At 35.7% G+C, this 24,115-nt stretch overlaps 1 long non-coding RNA gene across 6 annotated transcripts in view; it reads right to left on the minus strand.

The window, feature by feature from the left end:
- The window catches only part of LOC122808762, a 183,852-nt gene that overhangs the window by 155,456 nt on the left and 4,281 nt on the right, over nt 1–24,115 (minus strand). For 2 of the 6 annotated variants that reach the window (XR_006365827.1, XR_006365828.1), the window contains exon 2: nt 19,925–19,958. The exons of 2 other annotated variants lie outside the window; for them this stretch is intronic. This is a non-coding gene — a long non-coding RNA (uncharacterized LOC122808762). Of the gene's footprint in view, nt 1–11,829; nt 12,053–19,924; nt 19,959–24,115 lie in introns of those variants that run through there. 2 more of the 6 variants (XR_006365830.1, XR_006365825.1) reach the window with 2 other exon arrangements.

Consider the following 24,115-nt stretch of genomic DNA (forward strand, 5'->3'; position numbering starts at 1 on the left):
CACACACACACACACACACACACACACACACACACTCTCTCAAGCATGCATATATGCCTCTGTTTCTGTGTAACGCTATCTGCATAGCAATGATTTCTATGGAGTATTTAAATGAGCAGAGATAGAGCGGTTTTGGTCTTATATAATGTCAAGCAGCTCATAACTTCAGTGTAAAGATAGGGAGTTCTGAACAATGCAATAAGCTTAGCTGACAGCAGCAGGATTTTTAAATCTGTGGTGCCAGGTGAATGTAGCTGGTATTTATAACTTTCTGATTTACAAGCAGGTTAGAAACAAAGTAATACCTGAAAAATAAAAACAGTGTAACATGTGCATTGATTCTGGAATTCTTTATTTCTTATTTATTTATTTATTGCATTTGCTGACCAAAGTCCAACTGGGCATTTACCCTTTCCACCGGAGGTCTGGAGAGAAAAGCTCTAGATATGTTGTATACATCAAATATAAAATAGAATTACAATTTTTGAGCAAAAAGCAGTAGGAATAAATATATACAAACTACAAAATACAAAAAACAGTAGGAGTAATATAAAATAAATACAGAATAAAAAGTTGTGCAAGGAACAGTAGAGGCAGAGTACAGATAAATAATCAGTACTAAGAACGCAGTCTGTTATACCTCATAAGTGGGGGTGTATAATCATACCAGACCGAGCAAGACTACAACACGTGTTACAAGTGCATGTGGAGAGATACCATCCACACTTGGTAGCTATTTGGGTTACTTACAGTACGATATAATCCAAGGGTTACTTACATTGTGAATAATTTTGGATATCCACATTATTAACATTGACGCTAGAAATAAGGTAGAGTGGTACAATTCATTAGATAATGTGTCAACAACTGCAATAGCCCAGTAGGACTTCCACTTAGCTAAAAAAAGGATGAAATATAAATAAAATGTATCAAAATTTCATTTGGGGGAACTATAAATGATATGCTGGCTTTATAAAAAAAAATGTTCAACTAATAGGCATGTGTGCAGATATGTAAGGCAATCCAAGCTGACAAGTGACAATGTCTAACATGAAGTTCGTCCTGATTGTAAACCTATAGCAAAAGAAGAACAATTTGAAAAACACACAAGGGAAATGTACCTGAACCTAGGAACATTTCATGGAGGTACACTATAAATACACCCATGACATAAGATTATTTTATCAAAAGCCAACTCTCTCTCTGTCTCTCTCTATCTTTGGTTAGCTTCTATGCATCCCTTATAGCACTATTTGTTTACTATTCGCTCATTCAATAAACAGTAATATATAGCTACCAGTGTTTGTAAACTACTTTAAAATAAATTGTGCCAAAATATAGTTTGTTTTTCCAAGCTTATTTCTCTTCCCATATGTTAAAATTAAAAAAATAAAAAGCATGTACCAAAATAACAGTAACCACTTGTTGCTGGAAACAATGATTAACTGCCCATTCATATTGCATCTGCCTGGCTAACTTGGTAGTAGTTCTTTTTATAATATCATTTAAATAAGAATTCAGAGTTAAATTAATGTGTGTACTTTTTTATTTAGCTGCATATTTGTATTCGCAAGCAAGCTCTTAAAGAAATAAGACATTGTATCCTCCTTGTTTATTTACACACACATAGATGCAATATGTTCTCTACTGTACATGAAGTAGTTAGTAATTAACTTCTGAGATACTGTAATCATATGCTCTAGTCATTTCTCAGTCAATTAAATCTCACAAAAAGTTTAACACTCTTGATTCCTAAACTAATTCTTTGGTATGTTGTTACCTGTGCTGAAAACTGGAAACATTGCAGCTCTTTATTGGAATGAATAGCCTTCCTTGTTTCTGACTAGTGCAAGTTGCAATTCATTTCCTGTCTTGTAGTCAAAGGAACATACAAATACCTTCACAGCATACCCTCTATAAAGCATATTTTAGAAGAAACAGCCCTACACCTAAACATGTGAGCCCTGTAAAATATAACAAAGCAAAGGAAAAAAGCACAGTCATTTAGCTGTAACAGATTACACTGCAGAATGTAAAATGGCAGCTCCAAGAAATCTCATTTTAAATGACTGCCATTATGAGAGTTTTGCAGGCATGCTTAGCTGTTATTACACATTTGCTAAGAAGGTTTTGGTAATTGAAGGTGATCAGTTCTAGAACAAGACGATATTAGCTATAGGAATAAACTATACAGAAATTATATACATACATACAAACAATTTTCCATTCATCCAAATGAGCTAACAAAGATAAGAAAATGAAACAAAAAGTGTCCTGTATTTTCTTAGACAAATGATGTTACAAGTATGCTAGTTCTTTGGAAGTCCAATTGTAATAAGCATGAACCAGATAAAACCAGTTATTAGTAATGAATGTTTATGGATACTCTGACACTAAGGATGTAGTATGGAAACAAGCAAAAACAAAAAGTTAATGCTTATAACCATTGATATCTGACAACAACAGTGTAGGTGACAATGAACCAGACAAAAACAGATGATGATTAAAGGATGCTACTTCTGAGCAATAGTAAGTGTGCAGACTGAGAGGTATTATGAGATGCACCTATAAAGTACAATACTGTCCAGCAAAAATGGCTGAAAAATAAATTGATGGACAAGTTTGTATCATTTTTCATGAAGTAGGAGACTAGCATGGTTTAGGACGGTAGTAACCGATGGCACATTTGACAGAAAGTGTATTTATTACTTTGTAACACCTGTCAGCATGACAACAGAATAACAACACTAGACTTGTTGATTTCTGCACATACAGTATGTTATTTCCAAAATCTGAAAGCACTATTTGCTAGAATATGGCACAAGTACAATTTGTATCTCTGTATGCATGTGTATACTCTGGTGCAGGCACTGGCATTTAGAGGCATTGTCAACAGTCTTGGTTTACCTTTAAAATAAATTGTGACTGCATTTTCATTTCACTCCTTACTGTTTTCTGTGTCACAAAACTTCGATTAAATGTTATAAATATGCCTGGTGTATACCATATATACAAGTACTGAATGCCTTACTAAATATTAAGTATGATATGTTACACAAAACTGTTTTTGCCATAATATACAATTTGCATCCTATACACATTTACTTTTAATTCATAACAATAATATATATATATATATATATATATATATATATATATATATATATATATAGAGAGAGAGAGAGAGAAGATGGATATAGACATATATAGGTCTCCCTCAGGGTAGAGCTTTTTACTTTATTATATAAAGTATGTATTTTTTGTGGAGAAGTCTACTTCCATACTGTTAGTAAAAGATATCTAGTTTCTGTAATTTGCAGACTTAGTATTAGGAATGGTTAATTGTGCATCGGCCCAAAGTAGGTAATGCAACATTTTATAATGCTTGCTGAAAAAAACTATTTGTACATCAAACGCATTTATTCTGTTCTTTAATATTTAAATGTAAGGCAATGCAGGTGTAACAGATCTTGAAGACTGTTATAGTCTTGTCATTAAATCCACATGAAAATACTACTAAAAAACCAACATTGAGTTTAAAATAACCACATAAATTTAACTAACTTTGAGTTTAAAATAACCACCTAAATTTCCCATGGGAGTATTTATCAAAAAAATGTCTAGGTTTATGTCAACCATGCAGAACTGGCATCTCCGTACAGTGCGGAATGGAAAGATTTCCATCTTCCACACTGTAGTGCATTCTCAGAGTTGGCATATTTAAGTTACAGGGGTGTGGGGGATGGAGCCCCCCATGTGGGGTGCGGGGGGCATAGCCCCACACTAGTAGTATGAAGATAAGTTATTGTTGTGGTTTTTTTTTTTTATTACATGGTCGACATTTCAAATGTTGATCATATGGTCTCGGCCATATGGTCTTTGTGTCGACCATGTATAGTAGACCTATATATACATATATGTACACACACACACACACACAAACACACACTTTTTTTACTTAGTATTGTACAACAGAATTTTCTGATATTGTTATCCTAAATGTATCTGCTTTCTATTCTTCTTTAGAATAACCAAATGCTTTTTGGTCTTAACAAAGTTTTCTAAATATGATGCACCATGAAAGCTATTCTGTTTCAGATCATAAATAATTTTACCAACATAAGCTTCTTTTGTTTGATCAGAAAGATTGTAGAGTTTGGTAACTTAACTGATTGTACTTCTACTAGTTTTAGTCCTGATTTATAGGTGAGTGGATGCCTGTTATTTTTACTAGTAGGACTTGACAGATGTCTATAGAAAAAATCTCTAAGTGTGATGTTTGCATGAGCAGGGCATTAAATATAACTGAGTGATTCTGTCTGAGCAATGATTGCAGCACAACTCTCTTATACAACCACATATGCAAATTTCTGAGTCAAGTAAACTTTTAGCAATCGTTAATAATTATTTATCCACGTGATTTATTTCACTAATTATTCCTGTCCAGTCAAACACACAGCATGTATTGCCATTCAGTGTTCTATCATGCATAGCTCTCCACTGCTCCTTATTTTACCTCATATTTTTGCCGTCCCTCATAAGATGTTTGATTTTCTGGTAAATAAGTAAGGATTACAGTCAATCAATAATGGCACTTGTTAGAGGTTCATACTTCTTAATGTTCAAAAAATACATGTTGATATAAAACATTTCTTCAATTCACTTTTTAAGTGAATTAGAAGAAGATTTAAAATTTGTCCCTGATTTCGGCCCTTTGCCCATTGTGATTTTTTTGGATTGGTTACTGATCCTTGAACAAAGAGCTGAGAGCTCTGCTGCATGAGATACCAAAAATGGCACCAAGAAGATTTCTCTATACTTGAATTGTCCACATTCATGAGTCTTTTGTAGTTGTTTATAATGACCTAATTATGGTGCATGCGAAGTCTTCAAATGAGGATGAAAATGCTCAACAGTGTTGAAGCCAGAAATGGCAGAGGCAGTAAAGGGCCAAAGAATTTACATGCAGGACACATCCTGTGGTTAAAATGTGAAACTATGTAACAGAAAGTCTGCTGTTTGAGGTTTATATGTTACTGTCATTAATTTGCACATTTATGTTGATGCTGTCAATAACAGTTGTTTCCTTTATTAAACTTCCTGGTATATGCATTTAAATGAATGTTATACTCCCTTAAGCCAAACGTAAGCACAGTGCAAATATGAGAAGACAATCCTTGCTTTCATGAAGGTTAATAGATAAAACATAAATATGGAATCTATAGTCAGTTTATGACCTGAACACAACTTTATTTTTTTATTTGTATGCAACTTTATTTTGTTTTATTTGTATGCCACTATATAAATGTCAAAACTGCATGAAAAATGTTAGTGCCCCATAGCTATGACTTAATACACTCCAGATTTAAAAATGTTATTCGTGAATTTGATGAATGGAAGTATATATATATATATATATATATATATATATATATATATATTTCCACTTTCTGTACTGCAGACTGGAGTGAACCTAGTGAATATGGTTTTATATTTGTTGTTTAATAACTTTAAAGATATGCACCATATGTTAGTATTTTACAAATATCATCCACACATTTCGCCACTAGAATTTCTTGATATTACTTGGTTATGATCTGGTATAGCTGCTAACATATTATAACTTGAAGGTGTTGCACATATTTGCACACACTGGTGGATTTCTTTAAGTTTTCTGTAATATAATTTTAATGAAAAACAAAGAAAGTAATACTTAGTTTTAATTCAGGATTGCATGACAACCAAAAAGAAAATATTGTCTCCTTATAAACACCTGCAATAATCCCTGAAATGCATGGAATATAGTAGCCAGAAAGTGTTATTCTAAAACTAGAAAGGGAAATGTTCACGGAGTCTTGGTTCATGGAATGAAGAAAGAGTTATTTTGAAGCCTTAGTTAGTGAAAACAATTGCCTGAAGCAAAAAATTGTCAGGAGTATTTGTCTCCATTGCCTCCGCTGCCATAACTGCACCAAGAAACCTAACAAACATCTTATAGGACAAAACCATAAACACGGTGTATTATTGTTCTAAGACCATATCACGTCAACTTTAAACATAAGTCTGAACACAGTGAACTTAGAACTGACACATTTACTTAGTGAGAAGTAGACAGCAGTTCAAATCCTGAGGATAAGGTGGCAACTATGTCATCGTCATTTTATATACTGGACAGACTTTATTACTGCAAATATTTCCAGAATGTTTTCTGATGTGAATACAGTTTCAAAGTCATTACTCTGGGAATAGTGTTATTGTGGATAGAGTTTCAGTTGGATGTTGCTAAGAAAAGAATGTTAAGAGAGTCAGCCTTTGTAAATGTGGCAATGGATATCACTTCTCTATATATGCTTTGAGTACTGTTGCCTGCATGTAAGTAGTTCAGATAAGTCACAACTAATAAGAAGAGAAGGCAGAAATGCATTATTTAAAGCAGCATTTCAGGTGTTACATGTTGTGGCTTGTCAATAAAAAAATGTTGGTAACGAATCGCTAATTGAGTTGCAGATTTTAAGCTGCTGATGGCAACATGCAGCCATGTGCAGCACTCTCTAGATTGTTCAGTGACAATACTCCTTATCTAAATGGATATAAATGGAACTCATCCTAAAATAACATGTAAAGGCTGGCAATGGAATGTATTTGTGTCAGTACTATGCTCAATCCCTTAGATGAAGAATACTGCCTTCAAAATAAAGACCAAAGAAACAAAATTTTGAACAAATGATCCTATTTTGGAGGTGGAAATTTGCTCTATTTTCAGATTGTTGATACATTTTTGTATATAATGTGTTGGTTGTATTTTTGCTTTAGTTTACTTTAGTAAAATTGATGTCACCACTCTTTCAGTTCAAAGTTAAGAATTTTTTTTGTAAGCCCATAAGGCTAAGTGCCTCAATGTCAGACTTTAGTGAGCTGTGCAGAATGGGTAGTTTTCAAACAAACTAGTAGGAAATTATGTTGGCTTTGCTCAGAAAGATTTATTGTTGCTACTGATTGAACATTAGCTATATATTTATATATTTTCACACTTGCAAAGCCACGGTTATATGCAGTTTTTAAAGGAAAATCTAAAGACTGCAGAGAAAAAGTATGTTCGTTATCTCTTTTAACTCCTGAAAATGAAGTACATCAAAAATGTGTATAATATATAGGGCATAGAAACTTCAAAGTCCTTAATATTCCACTGGAATGCCTATTGCAATGACAGCACAGGGTTGCAACAACTTGGGACCACTCCATGCTCAGGTGTTGCTTGCTGACTGCAGTCATATGAGTCACCATAATAAAAGGATGATGCAAAAGTCCTGACTTTACACACTGTAGGGGCAACTCAGGTGATGCTATACACCGGAACAATTAAAAATAATCAGAAAATAAAGTAAAAGATACTACAAAGAGTTGAAGTCAAGATTCCTATTTTATGCAAGGCAAAGAACTTCCTGAGGCTAAGCCATTTTATGAATGGTAAACAATTTCCTGAGCTTGTGACATGTTATATATGGCACAAACGTTACTCAGGTCACACCATTTTATGCACAGCATACAATTTACTGAAGCTCCACATTAGCTGAGGCTATACCATTTATCAATGCACAGCATTCACTGAGACTGCAGCATTTTATGTATGGCACAACATTTACTGAGGCTGCACCATTTTATGCATATCAAATAGTTAACTACAGCTTCATTTTATGCATGGCACAGCATTTACCAAGACTGCTTCATTTTGTGCATAGCACAGAATCTACTAACACTGCACCATTTTATGAGGCTGCACCATTTTGTGCATAGCACAGAATTTGCAGAAGATACACCATTCTATGTGTGGCACAGAATTTCTGAGGCTGCATCATTCTGTGCACATGAATGACACGGAATTTACTGACTCATCTCATTATTGTGGTGGATACACAAGCAGTGTTAAGCTAAATGATGCATTCTGCTAAGTGAATAGCTCTTGATGAGATATATGAATTTCTTACGATGACTGTTAGCATAACTTTATTTCAAGAACATAGCCACACATAATGAACACTTAAATTTACAGACAGAGATGTCAAGTAATACGCAAAACCATTTACAGAGACAGAGGTGTCAAGTAATGTGCAAATCCTGTTGGCATGTTTAAGAAACTGGAGTTCATTATTATTGTTTTCCATTCACTACTCATATTTTAATTATAAACTCAGTACATATTTTTGGCTTTGAAAAGTTGTAGCTCCAGTCATAGAAAGCTGATAAGAAACTGACCCAATCTGGCAAAATAACAATTTCTTAGACTGCATTTCTGCACTGCTGTAGTTGTTAACTTTGTTTTCTGTAAAGTAAGATGTGCTGAACAAACAAACAACTAGACAGTATGCAGTCAGAGCACTAAATCTCTCAACCAACCAATGAAATATACACAAATATGCCAAGTACTTTCATAATTTTATAAAGTCAATAGCTTTATGACAAGAGTGATATGGCAGAGGTTATGAAAGAGATGCATAATGTACAGATTAGTTACTGAAGGGTCTAGCTAGTCAATTAATCACAAAAGAAACTTTGATCTCTGAATGTCGCACAAGCCAGCTTGGGTGAAGTGTTGGGTCTAAAATAAGATCGATATGATTAGGGCTTGTGATGAAATGGTCATTGGTTTTAGTGTCAAATGAATTCTATTCCATGTTTTAATTATTCTTTTACTGCATGAAAAGCAGGCTACATTTCTTTAACTGCACTCATTCTAACTCCATTCAACTTCATACACTGAGTTTATTTCTAAATCGTGCAGCAGAAGCAGTATATTGTATGTGATAGTATGCTGCTAAAGCAGAACATGAACTGGTATATATAAGCAAATCATTCCATAATATAGCTTTAGGTGAGGATGTAATATGAGCAAGAAAAATGTTAACTTGAAATTAATGCCAAAACAAAGAAGTGTCACTCAACAAAGAAGAGTTATTTTCATTTGGTCTAAAAATAAATAAAAATAAAAAAAAAAGAGTATAATTCCCCTTTCCTGTAAAGGGAACTAAGATGACAGTGCCAAATAACTGATTTCAGTTTCCAAACTATATGTACTTAAATGCAATAACCATTTGCAAGATGCAGTGTAGTATGTATGTGAGGGGGTGTTACAGCTGAGGGTTTATAACAGAACGACAGAGATGTGTTTTTTTTTTTTTTGCTGATTAAATTGTAAAGTTTTTTTTATAGTACAAAAATGTATGCACCTAAAATATGTTTGTTAAAGTAGACACCACCCAATTAGTCTTTTTTGGTACTCAAATGTGGTAATGTTAGCTCACATAATTTGATATTCAGGAGATGTGTACCACAGTGGGTCTAAGTGCAGAGCACCTAAACAGATGAATTTGGTAAGGAGTTTGTCTCAGATTACATTGATTTTGTGGCAGTCCCAGAGAATATCAGCCACTTCACACCTTCATAGCTCTCAGGACAATAAGACTGGCATTCCAATTGCAGCCAATTTTGCACACTAGCAGTTCAGATTAATCATTAACTGTGTATTGAACGTTTGTCTCTGCTATACATTTACAAGTATTTTGTGGTTAAGATGTGCACTGTGCAACAGAAAAAAACGTGCAATGAATAGAAGCACTCTAACAGGCATACTGAAATCTTTCAAAACATGAAAGTATATTAAATACTTACACCAGTTATGAAACAAGTTTGTAATGGCAATTTCTGCATTGTAAAACGTTACCATTGCTTTTTACGTGCACAGTATGTTTCAGTATTGTATCACAATCAAGTTGGCCTTCCTAAAGCTTGTTCTTGCTAAAATGTATTGTGTGGGCATGTGAATATCTGCTGTGTTTGTAATACATTTTTATATGTACTTGATTGCATGTCATCGTCTTTAACATAACTTCGGTAAAATGTGCTTATTTTAAAAAGTCCAACGCATTAGATTATATGTAAAATGTATACTTGTATATAATCACAAACAAGAAAACTATATATTCATTATAGCATCTATTTTATTTAATCCAGTCCAAAACCACATTACACAGAGAAGAGCAAACTCGCAATAAGTTGTTATCAACATTTACTGGAACTATAAAAACTAAAACATATTGCAGTTTTAAAAGGCCTTTAACGATGAAGTTATAGTTAACTCAAAAAACGGAAAAGAAATGTAAATAATTTCTTACCTCGTCTTTGTTATTAATCAAGTTAGTTCTTCTTTTATTGTTCATTTTCATTTCTTCTTTTACTTTCTGTAATATGGATTTCGTGGTGTGTGTGTGTGTGTGTGTGTGTGTGTGCGCGCGCGCGCGTGTTATGTGGCGGTGGGGTTAACATTTGGGTGTGCATACCCGTTTTTCAGTCTTCTGTTTTGCTTCTTTTTCGGGTCCTCTTTAGGCGTGTAATGGGGTTATTTTTACTTTCGGTTATCTAGCTTTATGAAGGATTATTAACACTCATACAGCTAGATAACCAAAGATAACAACGAAACCCCTTCGAGTCATCCTCTCTCTTCACTGTTTATGCGAATCATTTTCTTTTACATGTGTCTTGACAGATTTGCATCCAGTTAGGTCGAGATCAAAACAAATTAATAGAAAACGATGTATAACGAAAAAGTTTAAAACACTTGGCAACAAGTGCAAACCGCCATCAAATGCAGAATTGGAAATTAAAGTGGTGGAGTGGGAGCAAAATCACAACTGCTAGATTAAAAAATCCATAGTAATTTTATGCAGGAACCTGTGTCTGTACAAATAACCAAACGTAACGCCTGCTGAATAAGAATAATTTAAATTAAAACACTCGCATGCGCGTTAACGTAGGAAGTACTAAAATGTGACTTAGTGCCCCTTAACTTTTCTAAACATTACAAAACTAAAGCACAGACAATAGCTTAAATGCTTATCATTTCTGAAAATCAGCATAAACATATTAGCTAAATTCACGTCTTCTCCATCTATTCAATATTAAAAGCTTCTTAAAATGTGGGCATTCTGTTATGAGTACAAGGACCTCGTCCTCAAATAATTATTTACTTAATTTGTTACGAGAAAAGTCTTTCTCCGGCTATACCAAATAAAGTTATCTTCATCTTTCCTTACGGTGGTTAGAATTACAAACTGTGGAAATCGATGCACGATATAAAATGTTATTCTTTATTGATACTATTTTATTGCAGATTCGCGTATTTATTTGCCTTCACACAATGAAAGTCAATTGTTCTTATAAAAGTAAACAGCAACTAAGCCTGAACTTATGTATTTTTTTAATTGAAACCGTCTTCAGTTTAGGAAACCAAATACAAATGGCTCATAACATCCGATTTTTTTTTTTTTTTTGCATTTGACCCTGCAACTACATAACTAAACAACATCCTTTTTTTACGAAATAACGCTGAAAAATCCACCAGCAATATTTCTACTCCACGATATGTTTATAGAGAGATAAACAGACAGAGGCACACACACACGAGTACTAAGTGCAAGCACAAACTACGGAAAAGGTAATAGTCTACATAATTATTTTTATCGTTAATTTACATGGTCTGGCATATCAGCATGTGCAATTATGTGAAAATGCAGCATCTTATGTTAGAATGTTGAGGGGAAAAAGGCGAATAAAATAATAATTTCATTGTCAGGCTGCTTCTCAAATACAGAAGAAAAAAACTGCCGATAAAGTAGCTTAAGTACAGACAAAAGCACCTAAGAGCACTCAAAACAGCTGCCCGAAGTCTATTAATCTACATCTTTATTAAAAAATCAAATATACCACAGCCTATAAACTTAACAGTATAAGAAGATGCTAAGCTCTCCCAAAGGTAGATCCAAGCAAGCCTCTTACCTGTGCTTCCATTGACTTCTTCTCATTCCATATCAAATCCTATGGCTTAATTAACAACAGGGGACTAGGCGGTAGAAGTTTCATTCATGCCATTCTTAGTCGGAACTGGTCTCCCCGGGAGCTTTTGTGGCTACCTGCTAACGGCTTGGTAGTGAGTAGTGCCCTGGGCTGCACTTTTCATTCCTTCTGTGGCTACCCAGCTACCGACTGGTAGTGAATAGTGCCCTGCACAGCACTTTTCATTCATTTCATCACAGTACCTTTGGGACCGCCTTCCCATTGGTTGAACTCAATTGGTACTGCCTTTGGACCCGCCCTTTCTGCTTCCCTAGCCCAGCCTTCTCAAAAACGTTTTTAATTTGTCAATGGTGGTGTTAGGATGGATTTTGCCCCACCCCACCCCCTTCTTTGTGTTAAATGAATTGCACTGCTTCTTTAACTTGACTTGATTTATAGGAGTAAAGAAAAGTTTGTGGAAAGTAGATGGAAAGATAACTATAATTAATTAATCGGTGCTCTGCAGACAGTAAGCCTATTCTTCAGCAAAGTGGTATGAGAAACATGATAGTTTTGAATAGCTGTACTTCATTTTAGTTGTCGACGTGTTTGCCTATGAGTGTTTAAATATTAAAACGGATATTTGAAGGGGATATTCACTTTTATACACTTGATCTTAGCCAAACGACCGAGAAGCGAAACTAACTTTTATAATCATTTCGTCTTTCACACGTATAAGACAGGTGTTCTTTCTCGAGCGAGCACAGACGCGAGAAAAAAAAGTACTTAGATGAAAATTAATAAAAAATGTTTAAAAAAAGGGAAAAAATACTTATTTGAGTACGCCAAGTATGTCTAGCTACATCAGTGGTTGTGCGTGCGTGTCATACTCGGATATTCAATGCTCATAGTTAAAAAGTTAACAATACAATGCAATTCTCTTCGTGGCTATTAATTTGTATTCTCATTTGCCACTCTCTCTGCTAGATAGTTCACAATGTTGTGTCACAGGAAACAATGTTTATTTGTATCCTTAAATTATTATATTTTTCCATTAAAAAATCAGCCACATAAAGCTAGCATACAAAACAGGGGTGTAGTTATATATATTCTTTGATCTCAACCGAGCACATTTTCATAGGGCGTCTTTGAAGCATACCTTGTACAGTCAATAAGAAAACTAACATTCCAAGGTAATATGTTCAAATTGTTTTTTTTTTTTTTTTCACTGCTTGTAGGAGATTTGATTAATCGCCTTAAAAATAGCAGTATTGCTGCAGGGACTATCGACTGAAAGTAGTCTATTGTCTCTTTTAAATATATCGTCATTAAAATAATCGATCTGTGTATTTTTTAAATATGCGGTTGGTTGTGCAGAGTGTACAGTATGGCTGAGTACGCAAAAAAATCTCTTGACTGCACTCACTACCAGAAGTAGTATTTAGTTACATACTAGTTTTGAATCTGGTACGGTGAATGTAATACCAGGTAAAAAGCACTGGATTCTTTAATCTACTCATCCGTGCCATTTGCAGTTGCGGTAGTGAGCAGTCTCTTCAATCTTTCTTCTGTTTTATAACCATTATCCCCATTTCCTCCTGCCCCCCCCCCCCCCCCCCCCCATTGCAATGCTCATAACAGTCCATTGTAAATCATTGTAAACTGCGCTGACAGGTTTCCATATCCTAAAATGATCTTCCCTAACTCTCTTTCATTCTCTTTCTCTCTCTCACACGGACAGATATAGATATGTTAGACAGATAGATAGATGGACAAATAGATAGCTGGAGAAGACAGTAGGCAGACGCGATGCCATGTGTCTTTTTAAGGGTGGATAACAGTGGTATAGACATCTTTAATTAAATATGTCAAATATGCAGTGCACTTTGGAGAACAGTTCTATGTCATTGTTTTTCTGTCCCTTGCTTTATTATTGCATTTTGGAGGGTATTCTTACCTTGTCTATGCCAAAGTGTACTAAAAATTGTAGCCGGACATAATCCGGCTCCGCAGCACGGTAATATACACTGATATACCCCTCCCCCGCCTAGACCGCCATTTTGGCATCAATGCCAGCTAGTACATGGTTTCTGCGGTCTGTTTTAATTGCATTTTGCCATTTTTAACGATTCCCCTGCCCTGCAGCTGCTTATTTGTACGTATTCTCTCCAACAATACCTTCTATACTGCAGCAATCGCTGGTTTCACTTAGCAAGTCATCGAATTAGCCCCAAAGATCTCTACAGAGCACAGATCATTTGTTGTATCAAGGACAGGTGGGACATTTGGCCTAACAGAAACAAATGTGCAGTGTTAGCTAAATATATAACGTAGAACAAAAGCATTGACAACACTAGTCACGGAGAGCAGGTCTTAACCATCAGTTTAAGCAGATATTCTCTCTTATTCTTTGTTTTCACACGGTATCATTTTTGTTATGTAGGGCACGAGAACAAGGGAGTGTAGCTAGGCATACTCTGAGGAAACCGTGGCTTTCTTAGGCCATACTATGTCCACACACTTGTCTAAATTAATGCCTCCAGGCTCCAATGTGTTTCATAGGTAAAAAAAAAAAAATACGGGTGGGTTGGAGGCAGCAATAAGAGCACACCAGTCTTCTTCTTTCGGCTTTTCCCGGTTAGGGGTCGCCACAGCGGATAATCTGTCTGCTCATGATTAGCAGAGGAGTTTTACGGTGTCGACTTGCCAGCCCGGCGCCTAACCTTCACCTTCAACCCACAGAAGGCACACACACTCACACCTATGACCAATTTAGAGTGCCCAATCCACCTACTGCATGTCTTTGGGATGTGGGAGGAAACCGGAGCACCCGGAGGAAACTCACGCGCCCACAGGGAGGACATGCAGTCTCCGCACAGGAGGCACTCCAGCCGAGAATCGAACGGGAGAACCTCTTGCTGGGGTGGGGGCGGCAAAGCTAACCGCTGCACCACCGTGGCCGCCCTAATAAGAGCACACTAGTACGAAATTATATTCTTTGGCAGCCAGAGTTTGGCTACATCCACGGACAAAAAATGACCACGCCCACAAAGCAAGCCCCCCCCCCCTCCACACACACACACACACACACACACACACACAAACACACACACGTAATTGAATCAGATATAAACTTTATTAAAAAGGAATGAAACTACCGGGCCAGGAAGTTGACTGACTATAAGGCAATTGATATACCTCTGCTACAACTTACGTAACCGTATGTCCTTTCTTGCACTACCACTTTTTAACAAAACATAGGCGCTGTTTAGCTGTCGCATTTGTAAACAGCAATGTGACTATTTTATAAATGGTATAAGTCACTCTAGAAATAATATGGGATACATATATTGAGCCTTGTGTACATTCCCTTTCCATAACATACCTTCTTAGCGTTTTGCGTATATTTAAAATGTGCGATGAAATCACGTAAATCCTACTTATTCACGCATTACCTGTCCTGTCCTTCCTGGCGGAAACCATTACTTTTTGTCTGAATAAATTTAAATACAAAACTGGACCCTCGCGTGGAAATATGCCAGCATTGCAGAGTCTAGTAATGGTTTTCAAAATGTCCTCAACTACTTGAAAATGTATGTTTTGGGGGGGGGGTAGCCCCATGTTAACAGGTACACAAGAACTGGGAGAAATTATCGGGTATTTGTCCAGCAAAGGATACATTAGATTAAGTCAGTGAGTTGAGTAAATCATACCTCTCAAGTGTACCTCATTACAAGGAACGTACCTCATTTGGGGTCTTAAAAGTTCATGTTCCTCAAAGTTCCACATTGAAAGAGTCTGCCACACATTCAGTGTTAGGAATTTTTTTTAAGTGAAATCCATGGTAAATAGAAATGAATCATATTAATTAATTAAACGATCTTTATAAGTAAAACCAGCATCTTTTAACCATCCTATGACCTTCCTAGTTGAAGTTGTTAGTAAGCCATTAGTATGTGTTCCACATTTTGCCCATTTGTTCCACATTATGAAGTCGAGTGCTCCTCATTTTGGAGATGGAAGGTTGAGAGCTATGGAGTAAATGTAATATTGATACATATTCCCATTTGTTATTTAGCAATCAGCGTATTTCAGTCACCTGGTTATACAAAATCTTTTCAGTAAAATGTATATAATAAAAAAGCAGTCTAAAATATGAGCCACGGCCCACGTCTAATTGTACCTATAATCTGTCTAAAATGCAACAGCGGTCGTAAATCACTGAATTAACTTCTTAACCCATCACATATGTATTACCAAAGTAATTGTAAGTAAAAGACACGGAGCAAGAGTATTTGGGAGTTCCAAAAATAATCTTAGAGCTGCGCCAAATTCACATTAGGACGTTTCTCCTTTGAATATTTGCTGATTTTGTGCTACACAGATAAAATGCTTGCCACATCCAAGCGACTTGTAGTGCAGAAGCCTCAAGATACTTTTACACGCCCACAAACACAGGAGCGCATGCGCCATATTCCAGTTTGGAAAAACGCATTTGAGCGTACTAATGTACTTAAAAAAGGAAAACTTCCGGCACCCCGTTAACTGAAGGGACCAGATAACTAGTCTCTTCTGATTGTAGCTTTTCTGTTGCATGGTTAGTACACTACTAATTCCACACGATTGCATACATCAAATATTGCATGGTCAGGAAATACATCCCTTACATTTTACCGCCCACTACTAGTGCTATAGGGCCTTTGTAGCTCGTTGTAACCCTTAAGTAACAATTTTATCACTATTTCTGCAGATGGTGCGTAGCCTCATACATCCCAAATGTCCCGAATTTTGAAGAATGGATTTTTTGCCTCATATTTTTGGCACGCATGCTCCTCACAAGACGTGTGGCTTTCTGGCAAATCAGTGAGGACTGCAGCAGTCACCAAATAATGACAAGGCATTTGAGTTTCAGACTTCATATCCTCCTGAAAATGCGTGCTAATACAAACATCTGCCATTTCAGCAACTTTCTAAGTTTAAAAGGGCAATATTTAAAAACTATCCCTAATTTTGGGTCTTTGTCACCCCATTATTTTGGCTTTGTCTAGAATTTGTGAGTTTGAAAGGTCAGTATGTACATGCCTGCGCTGCTACTTTGAGTGAGTGGATGGCTGACACGAAAATGCACTGCTTCACTAAACTCTTTCAAGTCAATTTTTATACTTAGTCATATATTAGTGAAGTTTTCTGCTGCATACAAATAAATAAATCATACAAAATAGCTATCCACATCTGCCATACTTTGTAAAATAAAAATCTGAACTACTTTCCTGTTTGAGAGCATTACCCCCCCCCCCCCATCATATTCACTCGTATTTCTTTAAGCCATCATACTTCATTCTGTTAATGGCTCTCCTACCCCAAATTCTCTTGTACTATTGCTTTTAAACATTTATTATACTTTTTTTTAAATTAGACTGTCGATTTTTTTTTCTACTGGACCTTTTTCACGTCTGGTGTAATGTTTCTAGGGCTATGGAGGTGCTAACGGGGTTTATTGTTATTTTGAGCCACTGGAGCTCTATAAGTAAATTCTGTAAATTTGCTATGCCGCCTGTATAATTCAAAATTCTTGAATAAAGTCATGAAGTACAAAATATTCACTAGCATAATTTCTGAATATCAATTTATGAACACCACTGTTGAGTTCGGAAGTTAATATATTATTTCAGAGACCAGAATGTCATCTGAGTTGCTTTGAGGCTCTTACTTGTCTTACAGAAATGTATTCTTCTCTTTATTTCCACTTCGGCCTTTCACACCGCATCTAATAGTTCTAATAAGTTCTTTAGAGATATTTACTGATTCGAGGAGGTGGTTCTTGGGAAGAATTTTATAAATAATGCAGCTTAAGGTGAGGACAATTGTTAGAGTTTGATCCCTTTGCAACTGCACTTCAGAAGCATCTGCAATTTTTGAACAACGTAAGTTAATTGTCCATAACACACACACACACACACACACACACACACACACACACACTGGTGTGGCTAGGCGTACTCATAAGAGTATATTTTTTCTGCGCATCTCTTGGAGACTTCAACACTCAAAAAACACAGAATGTTTATAACTTTGCAAACCAATATCCAAAATAAGGGGATGCAACGAATGATTGTGTGAAATTAATACACGTCTAGAAATAGCTTTTTCTGGATATAAATAATAACTGTTGAAAAAAAAACGTGCCCCCATTCGTATATCTATAACTACAACATGTACATGTCTGGCTACATCCCTGCACTGCCTTAGGCGATTTTTGCAAGTTTTCTGCCCATGCCTTCTTATCAAGTGCGTACTGATTTCTCTTTTCCCTCTGACTCATTAGTTTACATATTTGCAAATAGTGAAAAAAATGTGCGTTGAGTTAACTCGAAACACCGATTTTAACCACCGAGTTTAATGTATCCTCCAGTGGAGCTTATTCTGTCTCCGTCGTCATCCATGTGTACTGATACATACACAGGCGCATTGAAACATATTTCTTTCACCTAACCACATTTTCTCTGCGTTCAGATATACACTGTATATATAAGCCATTTTCGGACCAATTATAATGCTATGTTTGAAAACTGAATTCCAGTAACAAGTACTGTATACTAAACTCATACGTTCACAATAATAGTTTCCTTCTTATGTGTCTTTACTGTTATTGCATTTTATGCATGAATATATATATAGTAACAACAACTACACTGCATTACCTTTGCCCTGTTATGAACACATTACTTCATACACAGGATTGTACAAAAGAAAATCACATGTCGAGCTGTAAACCTGATTTGTTTGTCTATCTCCCTATCTGTTCAACTTTCTGTATGTCTGCCCAACAAGATTCCACTTACAAGTTCTGCTTAATTAAATGCATTTGGAGAAATGCATTTACCCCAAGAAACATTTAAACATTTATTGTCACCCCCTTTTTTACTTACTGCATCAAAGCGTTAATATATTTCATTAATTTGTTTTTTTGTATGGCGTAACAATCCTTTAACAAACTATCGCAGCTTTAAAAAATGTAATATATAAATATATATATATATATATATATATATATATATACATACATACACACACACACACATATATATATATATATATATAAAATAAGACTGCAGCCAGAAAAGAGCTTTAAAACCAATAAAAAACAAACTTTCCCACCAGGCTAAAAAAGACAAGGCGAACAAGTATTGACCGCTTTCGTTCCTTTATTCAGTGTCTGAAACCTCATCAGAAAAATAAAAATATATATATATATAATTCCCCCTCCAACCCTTGCACATTAGCCATTGCCATATTTGTTTCCTTTAGCCATTGCCATATGTGTTTCCATTATTCTATTCATTTAGACTCGTTCACTCTCTCTCCCTCCCTTTCCATCTCTCTGTATGCGTGTGTTTGTATAGCAGTGAGAATTCTATAATGTACATTTACAAGCAACTCGCCCAGTGAAGATACAATTCTACATTCCTCATCCACCAACAGAACTCATTGTTTGGGAACCGCAGTTCATGCCCAGTGATGTAGCCACACCCATGCAGTTTCAACGCTACCTGTTCCTAAGGTAGTGTGTGTGTGTGTGTGTGTGTGGGGGGGGGGGGGGGTCTCCAGATAGCATTCTATGGGAAAACACATTTTTCCCTCCTTTAACATAAATTTAAGTAAAACTGGTAATTCTGAAAACAAATATACCTGCAGCCTTTGGGCACTATCCTCTGCTGGGCCTTAATTTAATAAAATGAAGATAAATACATCTGTCAAAATAATACTGTTCGAATTCAAACCTAGTTGCCCAAACACCATTAATAAAAACATATTTTATGTTTTATTTTAATTTAGAAAAGTCAAGAGACGATTTCTAGCACACATACAAAGATACACACAGGTGACATCCGTACGTGCCAAATAGACAAAGGCTGTTACAAAATCGAATGTAAAATATAATACAGTACAGATAAAAGCAAAATAGCACATTTTCTGTGAGCATCACACACACACACACACACACACGCAGATGTTGAGTAAAAGTAACTTTAAAAGACAGATACTGTATTTAAGCAAACTTAGTCGTATAAAAATATAAGAGAATTAGAAACTGTACCTTGTATGATCTTGAAGGTTGCATTCAATCAGATCTGGGGGGAAAAAGCCCAAATTTTAACTTACGATTTGAATGTATAATATATATTACATTATTTTTCTAGAAAATGACCACTCAATCAATTTCTGTTATTTTTACCTGTAATGTAAACTGTGAATAAAATTATGAGGTGTGTTCTTGTAAATTAATTACTTGTCTAAAAGAATTGTGGTGAACGTATTGTTTCTTGAAATAAATTAATTACTTGTTTGATTTTTTTTTTAATTTTTATGATTTTCGCCTCCTATAAGCAATAGTCGCTGACTGCAATTGATGAAAGAATGCTTCTTTTCCTCACCAATACAAAAACAGATTACCTCCCTGTCTATCTCTCTTATATGTCCCCAATAGTACCAAGGTTATAGCCACAGAATTGTGCATATATTGTGCATATACGACAATACTAATAACGGAAGGAAAGAATTTAGAAAATAAGGTATTGAAGCTTAGGCAATAGTCGTAGGCAGCTTCTGTTGACATTTAAGGAATTGCACACACACACACACGTTTGTATTCATTTTTTAACCAAATAAGCCCACCAGGAACAAATACCTCTTGTCAATGGCGACCAGTGCGCACTGCTTAATAAGGGGTACAGCTAGTATTTTCTATGTACATGAATGGATTCATTTTTTTCTGAGCCCCTTTTAGAAATAGTATGACTTACGGAGCTCAGAATGCGTTTAACTCTTAGGGCCTTGTAAATACCTTAATTATATGTCATACCACTCCTCTCAGAAATACATTTTATTGGTGTAAGAGCAGCACTTCAAAATGGCGCATTCACTTACAAACAATGAAAAAGTAACATTTGAAAATATACGTCGATGTGTATTTAAGGTGTGTGATGAGACACAGTAATATTGCTGTTTGGAAAGGAAAAAAAAAGGCTACGTTTCCGCTTTTTGGCTTTTGTGAAAGAGAGTTTTCAATTGGACTTTGAGAGTTGTTTATTTTAAACAATTGAAGTAAACTGTCAGACGCCCCTATCACGTCCCATATGTTAATTAAAGTCCCTTATGATTAGGGAAGTCAGGGTTAATGGATTCCCCACGTACTTAGTGGTTGTAGTACTTACTACGGCCTGTAGGTGGCAGAATTGTCGATAAAGGTAAGGAAGTGGGCAGAGTCTGACACGAAGGAATACATTAGTAAAAGGAATTAATGTGATATGGTGAAAAAAATGGATAGATTCAGTTGCAAAGAATGACGGGATCAAAATGGAGCGATAAAGGAAAAGTAATAAGATAATGAAAAATGCAAAAGGGGGGGGGGGGGCAGAAAGAAGACTGAATATAAACCCATTCCATAAATTGGATGATTAAAACTGACATTCATAGAATGGTATACATCTTACCTTTTTTTTGCAAACAGCTTACTAGATTATGACAGATACCAGTTATCGTGGTGAAGATAACATTGTAAAGGCTATTTCAACCATTGAATGGCAGATTGTTGTCGCTGATGCAACCCTGTTTTCTTGCGAGATTTCAGACGGAGTTAGCAATTTAGCTATAAATCACCAACGGTATTGTTTACTACATACACGCATGTGAAATACCATAGCGCGTATGCCATCGACTAAGTGTTGGCATAAAGTGTATGGCATGACCAGCAACTTAGTTTCATAACGTATATACGTAGTGATTTTATTTCATATTCACAACTAAAAAGCTGCGTCAAGCATATAATAAAAAGTGTGGTAGCTTGCCAAAATGCTATACTACCACGGTACCACCACTTTTACTACTACTACCGCTACCACTGCTACCACCGTTACAACTGCTACCGCCACTCCTGGCCTTGTTTCCCTTCTTCTGTTACTGATAATAGTTGATTCTGGCACATGTAAGATGTTGTAATTATACTGTCTATGGAAGCTGACAGACTGTATTACTTTTTAAGTGTTTGCCTAATTATTAAAAAACACATCCTACATTTCAAACATTTTTTGTCTTTTAAGAGTGTTGGGACACCAAAAGGTGTTAAAATTCATCAGCAGTGATTTTCTTTGTTCCGATAAAAGCTCGGCTAACTTTAATATTAAGTTACACCACAAAGAACAAACGTGCTATAATCAGACAAGTATCTAAATTATGGAATCTGAAAGTTAAAGCTATATATGAACGCTCAAGTGAAAAACTAAAGGCAATAGTAAACATAGCATTTTCCAAAATGCAATTACATATACAAGACATAACATTTACAATAAATCAAAATGCCATTGCCCGTGATGAATTTTGTTAGCCATAGCCAGGGAAAACCACTTACCGACACAAATGATAAAAGCACAGCATAGCAAGCACGACACTGTTGTCTTCTCTCAGAAATGCCAACGCTTGTTTTATTTTTCCTTCACATTGTTTCTTGCTTACAGTACAGAATACCTACCAATTTTGTTTTAAAAACAAGATGTACTATCTTTAGGGTTGCCACCTTTTCAAATGCCCAAAGTGGGACATTTTTTCTACAAATGTCAGAATTTTGCAAGGCAAAACATACCCACAGCCAGTACGAAGGACAGCACTTCACTTTTTTTCCCTAAATAAAAGCTTATTCTTGTAGCATTTTAGTTGCTTATTCTATTTCTTATAACATTTAGGTGTTTCAGAAACAGAGTAACTGTTTTATGCAACCATTACATTAAATATAGGAAATATGTATCTCCTAATATCTCAGGACATTTGCAATTTTTTCAATTTTTATGCAGGACACAACTGCCCAAAGAGGGGCTGTCCCTCGCAAAGTGGGACAGGTGGTAACCCTAACTATCTTCTTAATAAATGTATCTACAACAATAACGGAGACATACAAAGCACAAACACTTGTAGCCTGGGTGAGAACAGATATATGAGGTTATCATTGGAGCAACCTGTTTCAGAGTAACTTTAGGCAAGGGAAATAACATTAGTCAGAACAGCTTAATGGAAGCATTCAGTAAGACTGGTCAGGTGTGAGTTTGTTTAGCTAATAAAGCAATTTAATTCGTGGCTATATATACTAAAGTCTACTTTTCAGATGGAGGGCACAAGGTAATTGTATATACCCCGAGATATGGAAGGCCAAGCTAAGTTTTTCTTGAGTATTCTTCACTAGTTGTTACACATTTATTCTATTGCAGTCTAACTAAAATCCCGCTGATTAAATAAAACAGGTTAATTCGGATTACACATTTCCAGTATTACAATGATTTTCATTTCTATTTTACTTCATTTTCAATTGCGTTAGAGAAAATACGTGTGCTTATGTGTTTTTATAACTAACACGTACTGATTCAAGTAAGGCACTTTTAAAATTCTACTTTTTATCGTCAGTCATAATATTTGTATTATCAAAGCTTGTTAGGTTTTATTGTTTTGCCAGTTAGGTCGGCAGAGAGTAGTACAATAATTTCGCAACGTGCTGACTACAAATGATTGATACTGCATCTGTGATCTAAGCATTCATTATACCGAACATAGTTTTAGCAAACGCAATGGAACATAATGGTTTCGACCATTCATGCATAGCTTAGACAGTTCTAGAATTTTAACTCGTGACTCGCCATCCTTCTCAATATCCACCACATGCAATGCCATCTTACAGTTTATCCAAAGTGCTCCATTAACTGTCACACACACACGTTTTATACAAATACAGCACTGAGGAAGTATGCGCCTGCATGTGTATGTGTGTGTGTGTGTGTGTGTGGGGGGGGGGGTATCAATTTGTTTTTCATATAAATGTTACAATGAAAGGCTCATTTAACATTCCACAAAAAAGTTAAAATTACTGGGTGGAATTTATTATTATTTGCAACCCAACACGAAAAAGCACATAGCAACTTACTAAATGCCACAAAAGCTGTATTTCACGTTATTGTCTTTCACGTCTTTTTTCTTGTCATGTGTACAGTTTAGATTTCTCACGATGTCTACTCCGAGGTACAAAACAGATACGAGGCATGCAACTACACTTTGACGTGACTGACTTGTGAACAGACCACCTGCTTCCTCTTTTGTGTACCATAAGTGTTCATATTCTCCTACATTTTGTCGGTTTATAATAACGTACTTAGAAACTAGACCGATGTGAATGTACGTGACTAGTCTACGAGTATACTCTAAGAAGTGGTACCTGATTATTCAAAAACAAATAACTAAAACCAAAGTT

The sequence above is a fragment of the Protopterus annectens genome, chromosome 8.part0 (assembly GCF_019279795.1).
Source record: "Protopterus annectens isolate FY-2018-M chromosome 8.part0, PAN1.0, whole genome shotgun sequence".
Classification (NCBI taxonomy): Eukaryota; Metazoa; Chordata; order Ceratodontiformes; family Protopteridae; genus Protopterus; species Protopterus annectens.